At 41.4% G+C, this 12,435-nt stretch overlaps 1 protein-coding gene across 2 annotated transcripts in view; it reads left to right on the forward strand.

The window, feature by feature from the left end:
• The window catches only part of EPHA3 (EPH receptor A3), a 356,754-nt gene that overhangs the window by 133,467 nt on the left and 210,852 nt on the right, over positions 1-12,435 (forward strand). The gene's annotated exons all lie outside the window — the stretch shown is intronic.

Here is a 12,435-nt window from a genome sequence, read left to right on the forward strand (position 1 = left end):
TAATTAATAGATATTTACGCAAGATTGTAAGTATGTCAACTTAGGACTCTAGATATAACAGGATATAAGAACAGAACCTTCATGCTTGTGAATGAATAACACTGCCTGTTCTGTTGTCAGAGTCAAACAGATAAAATAAATGGGGCCTGATTCACTAAGCTTTTCTCTCATTCTGGGTCTATGGAGAAAAACATAATAAATCAGACCCTTCAGATCTCTCAAATAGCAAAGGTGAAAACATAGGCTAATAGTCAAACATCCTTATATGTTCATAATTGGGCAAGGAATGAATTAGTCCACTATCTATATTTTAGGCCACTGCATGGATACTATCAGACCAAAATCCTTTTAATTGGCCTGACACTGTCTGTATAGTGAAGGGGGTGGAAGGAGGGCAGAACGACAACACAGTGACAATATGTTCCAGACAACAGTGATTTTCAGTCACTACCCAGATAAGCCACATGTTTGCTGTAGTTTCAGCCTGATAATTAGTATGCTGAAATTAAGTATATAGTGATGGCAACACTGACTTTACTACTATACATTCTGCACTGCTGACTACAAGTCTAACAGCCCAAAATGTATGTAATAATTTAAATGCCAGCTTCAGCATTTGAATGATTAAAGTTGCTGCCACCAACTCCATAATAATTATTACTAACCACAGAAGTCAGGCAATTACCATATTTCCATCATTTATTTTTCATAAGCAGACACTAACCTAGGGGAATGAATATTGACTTATAACTATAACCCTCTGCCATGACTTTAGCTCCATGTTATTATCGTATAAAATTCTACTTTAATTATATCATTATTGAAAGTGGCATATCCTAACTACATGTACATGTCCTTTTCCCTTGATGGTTTCTGCCAGATCGCACACCTGCTATAGAATGCATTCTGTTATAGGACACAGCCTATAAAAGAGACAGCAATCCAGGCACTTTTGGCTCTTGACGTCAACGTTACAGCAGGAGGCAGAAATCTTGGAAATGGGTTCCCTTCTTCCCATAGTATTTGGATTGGCTTGGTGAATCTCTTTGCTCTGCCTGTTAAGCAGCAAAGCAAGAATGAGCCAAGCCAGAGTCATGGTGAGAGCTCCACAAAGGAGTACTTGAGAGACAGTTTAACACATTGGCTTGCTTTTGTGTCAGCATCTTTACAAACTTTTGTAATTGATTTGAGCAAATAAATGACAATTGGGATTTTGCCTAACATGAGGTTGGCTTTCATTACTGGTGGCTATGTCAGTAATATTTAAGCCAGTCGAAATGTTATAAAATAATGATAAGATGCATAGTGTAACTATCATAAAACACTGCAACATTTTAATTGCTATTACATGGTCCCTTCTTTACCTAGATGATGTGAACATGCCATTGTACAGTCTCATGGGACCCCAAACCCATCTGTTCTTATAGGCTATTCACGTTTTATCACTGGAATATCTAATGAGGAAACATATTTGCTTTGTCATTGTGTCAGTTAAAGTTATATGTATAATAATAATATGTAAAATATACTGTCATTTTTAATGTAATGTAATTGCTTTTAGCTATTTTCTTCCCTTATACTTTGATAAGAGACAGAAGCATTATAATAGAAGTGCACGACAAAAATGACTTTTGGGTGTGTTGAATGTGGGAGGCCAGTTTCCAAACTTCAGTCAGGCCAAATTGACTCTGCTTTGTTTAGAGAACTTAGGAAATAATCAAGATAAGGCCCTATGTAGTGATAGTTGTGGAGAATTACAGAGCTCTATCAATGTCCAGTAGTTCTATGCAAAGATTAAAACTGCCAAGTTAGGTGGGTCTAGAACTTTGGGAAAATACCCACTAGGTATTCATGACTACCCAGTATAAGGTAGGCTTAAACTGAAATGTTCTGACGGAATGGCCAGAGCCCTAAAACAGTGTTCCACCTAACCTTCACCCCTCACTTTATTAATGGAGGAAAACGCATTGATAACCCTAATAAAGGTTCGGACATATGACAATAAAATGAAAATAGTGTGAACAATGATGGGGCAGTGCATCTTGAATAAAGCTTTATGGAAGGCTTTAGACTTCTTATAACATATGCTTAGCTAGGAACCATTGATTTGAGTAGTTGAAGACTTTAATTAACAATGTCAAAACTCGGCATCTGTTTGGGACTTTGCAACATTCTCTCTAAAATTGTCTTTTCAAGCAATCTTTGTGAGTATGCTGTTATTTCATGGGTTTAATCTCTTAGGTTTAAGTAAAATATATCATATCTCTTTTGAAAACAATCATAACAACTTGAAGACAACCAGGAGTAACATTTCTCTCAATTAGAGGTATTTTTAGCTTCCGTGGACAAACCTGATGTTTCTATTCTGGCTGTGAATTTATGGAATGAATATTAGACTTCTGCCAATAATTTTATAGGGTAAAGCCGTATGCATTTGACAAGTCCGGGATGATATGATATGAGACTTCCCTTTCTAATATATCTAGACTTTGCACAAAGGGATCATTTTACAAAGGTGCATAAGGGCCTACCCACGTGCAGTGCACATCAAATAGGCATTACCGCCCAGTTAGCACGTGCACCTGTTGGTAATTCTGAGTTAGGAATGTGCTGAAAACCTGCTGTACAAAATAATTTTCTATTTTCTATCATTTTCCCGGAGGTAATCGTCAGTTGGTGTGTGGTGGATGGTTACTGCACGGGTAACACATGAGCCCTTACCGCTAAGTCAATGGGTAGCGTTAAGGGTTCAGGCCATAAATAGACAAGCGCTGGTTTTTATTTTGACACATGTCCATTTCCCATCCCCAATAAACTCCCTTTTTTCCAGACACGGTGGAGAAATGGTCCAGTGCGAGTCCAATACATGAGCCCACACTACTGCAGGCCGCTTTTTGACGTGCCTTTGTAAAAGGATCCCTATCAGGCTTATTTTCGAAAAAAAAGAGTGCCCATCTATCGACACAAATTGGGAGATAGGCGTCCTTCTCCCATGGTCTCCCAAATCGGCATAATCGAAAGTCGATTTTGGGCGCCCTCAACTGCTTTCCATTGCAGGGATGACCAAAGTTCCCAGAAGCACAGCGAAGGCGGGACTGGGGCATGCTTAACACATGGGCGTGCTCGGCCAATAATGGAAAAAAGAAGGACGTCCCTGATGAGCACTTGGCTGACTTTACTTGGTCCATTTTTTCTTGCGACCAAGCCTCAAAAAGGTGCCCAAACTGACCATATGACCACCGGAGGGAATCAGGGATGACCTCCCCTTACTCCCCCAGTGGTCACTAAACCCCTCCCACCCTAAAAAAAAACTTTTAAAATATTTTTTGCCAGCCTGAAATGTCATACCCAGCTCCCTGACAGCAGTATGCCGGTCCCTGGAGGAGTCTTAGTGGGTGCAGTGCACTTCAGGCAGGCGGACCCAGGCCCATCTCCCCCACGTTACACTTGTGGTGGTAAATGTGAGCCCTTCAAAACCCACCAGAAACCCACTGTACCCACATGTAGGTGCCCCCTTCACCCGTAAGGGCTATGGTAGTATTGTACAGTTGTGGGAAGTGGGGATTTTTTTTTTTTGGGGGGGGGGGTTGGAGGGCTCAGCACCCAAGGTAAGGGAGCTATGCACCTGGGAGCAATTTGTGAAGTTCACTGCAGTGCCCCCTAGGTTGCCTGGTTCGTGTCCTGGCATGTGAGGGGGACCAGTGCACTACGAATGCTGGCTCCCCCCATGACCAAAGGGCTTGCATTTGGTCGTTTATGAGATGGGCGTCCTCGGTTTCCATTATCGCTGAAAACCGGGGACGACCATCTCTAAGGACGACCATCTCTAAGGTCGACCTAAATGTTGAGATCTGGGCATCCCTGACCGTATTATCGAAAGAAAAGATGGACACCCATCTTGTTTCAATAATACGGGTTTCCCAGCCCCTTCACCAGACATCCTGCGAGGACGCCCTCAGAAAAACTTGGGTGCCCCGTTCGATTATGCCCCTCCTTGTGTCCTGGAACTGCTGGAATCATGTAAATAAGTGCATCATAGGCATTTACAGATATGGTAAGAGCTCTTAAGGATCTCCCTGGCTCAAACGTTCCCAATACCCTATCAGGTGTTTGGTGGGAAGGGGTGGGGGAAGGAAAAAGAGTTAGAAAAGACTAAGTGCCAGGCGGGATACACAGTACCTTTCCTTACAGAAAAGATATTCTCCACAGTAGCACAGAAACTTACATTTTCAAGGAACACTATGAACTTTTTTATACAGTAAAACATTTTTATCTGAAATGACCAGGCTCCAGTGGCCAGGATGCTGGATTTTTTTTTTAAGATAATGGGTATTCCTCTGTAAACTAAGAAGAGAAACAGAAAGACAATGGCTGCTTAAAGAAAAACTGCTTATTGAGTAAAGACTTGAGAGGCTGCATGTGAGGAAAGTCTAAACGTCTGCATCAAAACTAAGATAGTGCATGTGTGAGGACTGCAAACTGGTGGATAGTGTGACTTTAAGGGTGGTAGCTGCAATATAAGATATGTGTGATTGATTAGTGCAATGGTATACTGCTATACACATCCATAGCACGAGGAATCTTCCATTGTCACTTACTGAAGCAGAAGACTTTTTAGGGCTAGCAATTCAAAAATAGCACAGTAGCCATAGCCATTTTACTAATCTTTCTGCACCTTTAATCATATCACTTATTTTATCACAACAAAACAATTATCTTGTTAGATGGGTCAATGGTCACTTGGTGAGAGTGAATGACTATAACTATACTGGGTCATACCAATGGTCCATCTAGTTTAGTTTCCTGTTTCCAATAGTGGCCAATCCAGGTCACAAGTATCTGGTAGAAACCCAAATAGTAGCAACATTCCATGCTACCAAATCCCAGGGCAAACAGTGGCTTCCCCATGGATATCTCAAAAAGAGACTATATACTTTTCCTCCCGGAACCTGTCCCTTTTTTAAACTCAGATATGCTAACTGCTTTTACCGTATCCTCTTGTAATGAGTTCTAGTGCTTAACTATTCGTTGAGTGAAAAATATTTCTTCTTATTTATTTTAAAAGTATTTCCATGTACCTTCATTGAGTGTCCCCTCATTTTTGTACTTTTTGAAAGAGTAAAAAAATAATTCATATCTCCCCTCAGCCATCTCTTTTCCAAGCTGAAGAACCCTAACCTCAACCACAAATTTCTCAGCAGAAAGTGAAGAGGGGGGAAGGTGGGAATAGGGGAAAGGATTTGATGTATCACCTTTCTATAGTACAATAAAAGCGGTTTACATATGTGGAGGGGCATTTTCAATAAAATGTCTAAGTCCAATTTTGGATGTATTGCTAGAAATGTCCCAAAACTGAGTGGTCAACATAGCCATTTTGGAAACTGAAAAACATCTATCTTTTTGGTTTCTGGTTAGATGTTTTCTGCTCATTGTGTTTCTCTTTTGGGACTATTTTGGAAAATAAAACATCCAAGAGAAAAATGCCCCAAAACCAGCCATTGGGATGTCTGGGGACCATGGTTCTTGGCATGCTGACCACACAGGCATCCCGGCAGAGGAATACAGCAGCCATGAGGGCACTGCAGTGAACTTCACATAAAAGGTCCCAGGTATACATCTCATATTGTATGGTGAGTCCTCCAGGAGCAGAAAAATATCTACTGTACCTCACTGTACACCACTATAATAGCTCTCAAGGACTGTTTTGGGAAACATTGATATAGGTGACACCTGCAAGCTTGAGAGCTATTATAGTGGTGTACAGTGGAGTACCTCCTTGCCAGTCAGGTTTTCAGTATATCCACAATGAATATGCATGAGATTGATTTGCATACACTGTCTCCATTGTATGCAAATCTCTTTCATGCACATATTGTGGATATCTTGAAACCCTGACTGGAAAGGGGGTACTCCAGGACCAACTTGGGAAACACTGATCTATATGTAGGTACAGTAGGTATTTAGTGTACTTTCGAGAGCTCACACTTTCCATCATAAGTGTATTAGTTAGAATGCAATGTGGGCCTGGGTCCCCTTTTCTACAGTCCACTGCACTGACCACTAGGCTACTCCTGGGACCTGCTTTGCTGTAATAGGAATAGCCATCATATGTAAAGCTGTCATGGAACCTGCTATTTACTATCACTATCACATCTTAGGGGGCTGGGGGGGGGGGTCATCAACCACTGGGGGAGTAAGGAGGGTTATGCCTTAATCCTTCCAGTGGTCATTTAGGGTACCTTTTGGTCACTTAGTTATGATTGAAACAGGTCTAGTCAAAAAATATCTTAATTTTAGGCCTAGACATTTTCATTTTGTTTCATTATTGAAGAAAAAGGTCTATCTTTAGGGGCCGCCTGTGTCCTGCCCAGGTCCCACCCAAAACATGCCCCTATTGCGTCTCTTTGAAGTTTGGATGAGCTGTGTTGCAAAATGTCTAAAACTGAGGTGTTGAAAACTTCAATTTGGATGTTTTTGAGAGAAAAATGTCTTTCTGCCACCTTATGACCTTTTTTGGACTTTTTTGTGTTTTGAAAATGAGCCCCTATATATACAGCATGGTGGCTTACTTATAAGCAAGGTGGCACCATTACTATGAGGTACTGGATACTTTTTCCAAAAACATAGTAGAAGACCAAAGAGCCTGGTCTTGAAATTAGGAGTCCAGGAAACAACCTTGACTCCTTGATCCTTTGGCTGAGTTAGGGAGGCACACCTGAGTGGCAATGAAGTAGCAAAAACAAGAGCAAGATGAGCAGCACATGCTGATGAATGGATATCACACACATCTTTATTTTCACATCTGGACTTTTGTCTAGATAAATCAGGATCCTTGGGAGCAAGAAGAGAATGAGGCCAATGTGCTGGCCTATGTTGTCTCTGAGCGGCACAAATTCCAGATTTTTGAAGCTATACTGGAAAATGCATTCATGGACTAGGGACTATGATTTCTTCTGGATAATGGGAGTTTCCAGAACATGAATCTTTGGATAAAAGGTGTTCTACTGAACTGGTTTATCTACTACTTGTACCTATGGTATGTTTATAGTTATTTGAAAGTCCCCTTATTCCAGAATGAAATGTACGGAATCAAATAAGGGTTCCATTATTAGCCTGACAGCTGGCACTGTGCTTTAATAGAGAGCAATCGTGGAGAGAAGTGCAAGTTTCAACAACATTTGATAGAAATGCTCTTAAAACAAATCATCTTGAAAGAACGCTGCTTCTGTTTATTCCCTTAACTGTGCTGTCAAACACACTGTTGACGGAGAAATACCTAATCTGCAGCTGTTTTCAGATTTATGGGAAGATCCTTTTATGACATTATAGGAAATTTAGGTCTGCATTTCGGTTTACAAAATTATTTAGGACTGACCTGTTCCATCTTCTTTTTATTTCTTTTAATTTATAAATGAGTCATATCTATCCTTAAAGATATCATACTGCTATAATGGCTCTTATATTTGTTTTTCTTTTCTTTTTTCTTGTAAGATAAATGGCAGTGTTCTGTAGAGTGAGTAAAATAATAGGATACAGAGGTTGACACAAGTTGATATGTTACTGCTACAACTTACTACCTAACCTTGGACAGATCATAGAACCTCCCAGTGGGAGCTTATATTATAATGTGTCTCACACATAAAGATTCATATATAGACAGGTGAAAATTATTAGTATTAATAGCAATGCATAAATTTAACCACCTGCAGGTACAAAGCCTACAGACAGTGATTGGGCTGTCAAAGCTTAATATATATTTATTATTTATTTATAGGGGTTTATTAACTACCTTTATGAAGAGATTCACCCAAGGCAGAGTACAGCAGGTACAATTTAACATAAAACTTACAGTTTTATTAACAACATAACATAGTAACATAGTAGATGACGGCAGAAAAAGACCTGCACGGTCCATCCAGTCTGCCCAACAAGATAAACTCACATGTGCTACTTTTTGTGTATACCTTACCTTGATTTGTACCTGTCGTTTTCCGGGCACAGACCGTATAAGTCTGCCCAGCACTATCCCCGCCTCCCAACCACCAGCCCCGCCTCCCACCACCGGTTCTGGCACAGACCGTATAAGTCTGCCCAGCACTATCCCCGCCTCCAAACCACCAGTCCCGCCTCCCACCACCAGCTCTGGCACAGACCATATAAGTCTGCCCAGCACCATCTCCGCCTCCAAACCACCAGTCCCGCCTCCCACCACCGGCTCTGGCACAGACCGTATAAGTCTGCCCAGCACCATCTCCGTCTCCCGCCACCGGCTTTGCCACCCAATCTCATCTAAGCTCCTTAGGATCCATTCCTTCTGAGCAGGATTCCTATATGTTTATCCCACGCATGTCTAAATTCCGTTACCGTTTTTGTTTCCACCACCTCCCGCGGGAGGGCATTCCAAGCATCCACTACTCTCTCCGTGAAAAAATAGTAAAAATGGTCAAATATAAACATAAATACAATAAATGAGGTAAACTTGAGAGCAGCAAATTAAAACTTAATAATAGGACTACCACAAAGTAGTATCAGAAATATACACATTTCACTGCACTGAAATTCAAATAACAGAGATATAAGAACATAAGAATAACATTCTGGGTCAGACCAATGGTCTGTCTAGCCCAGTATCTTGCTTCCAATGGTGACCAATCCAGGTAACACGTACCTGGCAGAATTCAAATTAGTAGCAAAATTCCATGCTACCAATCCAGGGGCAAGCAGTGGCTTCCCCCATGTCCATCTCAATTACAGACTATAGATGTTTTCCTCCAGGAACTTGTCTAAACCTTTTTTTAAACTCAAATACGCTAACTGCTGTTACCACATCATCTGGCAGCAAGTTCCACAGCTTAACTATTCTTTGAGTGAAAAAATATTTTCTCCTATTGGTGTTAAATGTATTTCCATGTAATTTCATTGAGTGCCCCCTGGTCTTTGTACTTTGAAAAATCGATTCATTTCTACGTATTCTACACCACTCAGGATTTTAAAGACCTCAATCACATTCCCCCTCAGATGTCTCTTTTCGAAGCTGAAGAGCCTAACCTCTTTAGCCTTTCCTTATACGGGAGGAGTTCCATCCCCTTTATCATTTCAGTTGCTTTCCTTTGATCCTTTTCTAAATTCTGCTATATCATTTTTGAGATACAGTGACCAGAATTGAACGCAATACTCAAGGTGAGGTTGCAGCATGGAGTGATACAGAGACATTATAACTACATAAGTACATAGGTATTGCCATACTGTGAAAGACCAAAGGTCCATCAAGCCCAGCATCCTGTTTCCAACAGTGGCCAATCCAGGTCACAAATACCTGGGAAGATCTCATGGTCTTATTTTGCATCCCTTTCCTAATAATTCCTAACATACTGTTTTCTGTTTTGGCTGCTGCCGCATACTAGGCAGATATAATATGATGTCAATAAAATACTAATGAAATAAGCACCCATTAGAACATTCAAATTACATCGATTTGATGTTAATGCTTTTCTACAACACAGCTTGCCGTTTAACCGAGGAGCCAAGTGCAGATAAATAGATGGGGACAAGACGGGTGGTACAAAGTCAGTTGGGATAAATAGATGATTGGCTAAATGCTAGGCACGTTCTTTGTACAGTTAATATTGAGTTGTCTTCTATGCTGCTATGGTAGAATGGAATAATTTAGAATAGGTACTTTGGCTTCATTCTAATAATGAAAATCTGTAAGTAGAATCTTCCAGAGTGCTGACTCTGCTTAACTGTTCATTTGAAAGAGGTATTTACAGGGTAATTTTATAAAGTAAATGTGAACAGGAATGTGCTGATTACACATGTATTTCATTAGAATAATGGTATATGTGTGCACATATGTATAAAAATGGCAACATTAACCTCAAAATATTCGCCCATATAAGCAGCCTAAAGTACTTTTCAAACTTCAAATATTACTCGTGAAGTACAAAAAAATCTTCACAAGGAAAACAGTTGTGCTTGGAAACGCTGAAGTTTGGTCATGCCTTGAGACAGCTTTATAGTGAAACACTGGCCACAGTCATTGTGATTTATGAAAGTGGATAAGCACTTCATTTTTGTGAAAATTAAGTCATCAGACTCTTTCTCGTTTTTTGTCATGCTTAAATACTGATCCAGAAATTGTATGCAAGTGGAGTTTTAATAATGTTTTTGAAAAGGTTTTTTTTAATGTCTGTGATAAGAGGTTACCCTGTTAAAGTCCTTTTCACCCTATAAGTGTGTGCAATGGGTAGAGGTGAGGGTACGGTGGGTTTTTTCCCTTTCAAGTTTTTCCGTACTCCACAAGCAGTATTTGAAGTTTGGAAAATACTCTATGCTTATTATATGGGAGAGCATTTTCAGGATTAGTGTTATATTCAACTCTTTCATCCTCTTTATTATTATTGAACATTTGTAAATGCCAACATTCCATATAAGCTATTCTGTAAATTCACATGTATCTTACATACCACATATTTACAAATAGGTTTATATTTATTTCTGCTTGCTATATTGCCTTTCAATTAATATAGCAAAGTAGTAGGCATACACATAGGCAGATTCTGGAACTTCAACACTAGGGGCTAGATTCTATATATGCTGCCTAAAAAAATCAATGCTGAAAAAGCAATATTCTATAAGCCATGCTTATAGTTAGGTGCAGTTTATAGAATAGCACTTACACCCGGGAGTCATGCCTAACTTTAGAAGCATCCATTTGGAAGATGGACGTCCTTCTCCCAAGGATGTCCAAATCGATATAATCGAAACCCGATTTAGGACGTCCCCAACTGCACTCCATTGCAAGGACGGCCAAAGTTCAAGGGGGCGTGTCGAAGGCATAGCAAAGGCAGGACTTGGGCATGCCTAACACTTGGACGTCTTTGACCCATAATCAAAAAATAACAAGGACGTCCCTGACAAACACTTGGACGTTTTCACCCGGACCTGTTTTTCTTTCGACTAAAGCACACAAAGGTGCCTGAAATGACCAGATGAGCACCAGAGAGATTCGGGGATGACCTCCCATTACTCCCCTAGTGGTCACTAGCCCCCTCCCACCCTCAAAAGGCATCTTTAAAAATATTGATTGCCAGCCTCTATGCCAGCCTCAGATGTCATACTCAGGTCGATGACAGCGCATGCAGGTCCCTGGAGCAGTTTTAGTGGGTACTGCAGTGCACTTCAGACAGGTGGACCCAGGCCTGTACTCCTCTACCTGTTACATTTGTGGAGGAAACAGCAAGCTCTCCAAAACCCACCACAAACCCACTGTACCCATATATAGGTGCCCCCCTTCACCCATAAGGGCTATGGTAGTAGGGTACAGTTGTGGGTAGTGGGTTTTGGGGGGGGTTGGGGGGCTCAGCACACAAGGTAAGGGAGCTATGTTCCTGGGAGCAATTTATGAAGTCCATTGCAGTGCCCCCTAGGGTGCCCAGTTTTTCTCCTAGCATGTCAGGGGGACAAGTGCACTAGAAATGCTGACTCCTCCCACGACCCAATGGCTTGCATTTGGCTGTTTTTGACATGGATGTCTTTGGTTTCAAAAATCGCTGAAAGTCAGAAATGTCCATGTCTAGGGACGACCAAATCTAGGGATGTCCAAATTTAAGGATTTGGATGTCCCTGACGGTATTTTCGAAACGAAAGATAGATGTCCATCTTGTTTGGACGTCCCTTTCGAAAATGCTCCTCCATGTGTCTTTTGCCCTGTGTAAACTGTAAACATCACAACTAAATGAATCTGTGAACATTTACACAGTCTAGGGAGCATATTTCCTCCCATATCTCACTCAAAATCTACCCCTAAACATGCCTACACCCAAATCACATAAAATTATATACATTCTTGCAACCATGCATACTTTTATGCAGAGGTAATTTTATGTGGCATTTTACATGCGTATGGATATACATGCATATCCTATATAATAATTTCCCACTCCAACGTTCTGAAGCTGACTCCCCATGGCACTGAAGGGTTCGTCATTCGTGCTGCCTGTAACCATCTGTTTCACTGTCCCAACCTCGCATCATAACAATATGACGTCGAGGGCTGAACACTGAGAGGGAAGGGGACGCAGCATAGTTGCCAGGCAGAGTTTCAGGGTCCCTCCCTCCCAGTTCCAGGGTCCCCACTCCCAACCTCCTCCCTCCCTAACAGTTCCAGGGTCCCCCTCCCTCCCAGTTCCAGGGTCATCGTCCCTCCCTTCCTCCCTCCCTCCCTTCCAGTTCCAGGCCCCCTCCCTCCGATATTTAAAAGTCACCTTCACTTACCAAGTCAGGGTTACGGCAGCTACGGTAACGCATGCAGGCTTGGCCCTTCTCTCTCTCTCAGCTGTGGTCCCGCCCTCATTTTCTGTTTCTGCAAGGGCAGGACCACAGCTGAGAAAGAGAGAGAAGGGCCGAGCCTGCACGCATTTTATCGCTGCTGCC

The sequence above is a fragment of the Microcaecilia unicolor genome, chromosome 5, assembly GCF_901765095.1.
Source record: "Microcaecilia unicolor chromosome 5, aMicUni1.1, whole genome shotgun sequence".
Classification (NCBI taxonomy): domain Eukaryota; kingdom Metazoa; phylum Chordata; class Amphibia; order Gymnophiona; family Siphonopidae; genus Microcaecilia; species Microcaecilia unicolor.